We start from the raw sequence: 1,443 nt of genomic DNA on the forward strand, positions 1-1,443 counted from the left end.
CAGGGGCCATGCTAATCTTCTCTGTATCGATCCAATTTTAGTATATGTGCTGCCAAAGCGAGCACAACACAAAGCTATGAGAGGCCCTCATATGAATCCATCCTCTGAAGGTTCTGGTCATGGTTGGGGTCAAACAGAGTTCAGACCCTCAAAAACCACCCCTAGAATATTGCTGTGATGTTTCAACTTTATTTGGAGATGTAGAACTTGAAATAGAATTGACTTTAGATTTTTTTAAAGATTGATCTTAGACTAAAATATAGTTTATAAAAAACAAAGCCTTTTATGATTCAGGACTCTTGGTCTGTAACCCCTCCTTCACCTGCTGCTTTTAGTTGCTCCTCCCCAAGTCTTTGTTCCCCTGCCCCCGACCACTTCCCACCCTTCCCCCGTTTTCTGCAACATGGCCTGGCCAAGGATACTTATAACTAACTCCCCAATTAGTAGAGGGAGAGAGAGTCTGAGTCTGACTTTGATATGTCTGTTTAAAATATTGTGACATTCAAGTTTGTTATGTTTAATACAGGACTAGGTCAGACCCAAGTCTCTCTCCCAATTCATTTGTAGATATTGAATAAAGAGTTGGACTCCAGGTGCAACCTTGGCTCTCCCTCCCCCAATTCATTTCTAAACTTTGAATAAGTTGAACTCAGACTGCAACCGTGCCTAACTCGCCAATTATTTGTCTGCATGTTGAATAAAGTTGGTCTCAGGCTGCAACCTTGTCTCACTCCCCATTTCAAATTAAGGAAGGCTTCACAAATGTTCCTGTCATTTCTGTAGACTGAGCTTCTCTCATCCAGCATTTCCCTCCTCCTTAGACTAGACTGAGGGGAATAGTTAATTATTATCCCCGGGTCACTACCGCCCAATCTTCTCTGTATGGTTCCAATTTCTCTGTGTCTCAGAGTGTGAGGAAAATAAGGAACGCTTCACGGACTGTCATCCCGGGTCCGCAGGGCCATGCTAATCTTCTCTGTCAGACTAGCGGAGGAAGTATATGTGCTGCCAGCGACACAAAGCTATGAGAGGCCCTCATATATAGATCACATCCCCTCTGAAGGTTCTGGTCATGGTTGGGGTCAAACAGAGTTCCAGACCCTCAAAAACCACCCCTAGAATATTGCTGTGATGTTTCAACTTTATTTGGAGATGTAGAACTTGAAATAGAATTGACTTTAGATTTTTAAAGATTGATCTTAGACTAAAATATAGTTTATAAAAACAAAGCCTTTTATGATTCAGGACTCTTGGTCTGTAACCCCTCCTTCACCTGCTGCTTTTAGTTGCTCTCCCCAAGTCTTTGTTCCCCTGCCCCGACCACTTCCCACCCTTCCCCCGTTTTCTGCAACATGGCCTGGCCAAGGATACTTATAACTAACTCCCCAATTAGTAGAGGGAGAGAGAGTCTGAGTCTGACTTTGATATGTCTGTTTAAAATGT

General features: G+C 43.0%; 1 pseudogene; it reads right to left on the bottom strand.

The window, feature by feature from the left end:
- Window positions 1-65, bottom strand: LOC121841901 (annotated as a pseudogene; the record flags this gene model as incomplete).
- Between the last annotated feature and the right edge of the window lie 1,378 nt (window positions 66-1,443).

This window comes from Oncorhynchus tshawytscha, unplaced genomic scaffold, assembly GCF_018296145.1.
Source record: "Oncorhynchus tshawytscha isolate Ot180627B unplaced genomic scaffold, Otsh_v2.0 Un_contig_5234_pilon_pilon, whole genome shotgun sequence".
Lineage (NCBI taxonomy): Eukaryota > Metazoa > Chordata > Actinopteri > Salmoniformes > Salmonidae > Oncorhynchus > Oncorhynchus tshawytscha.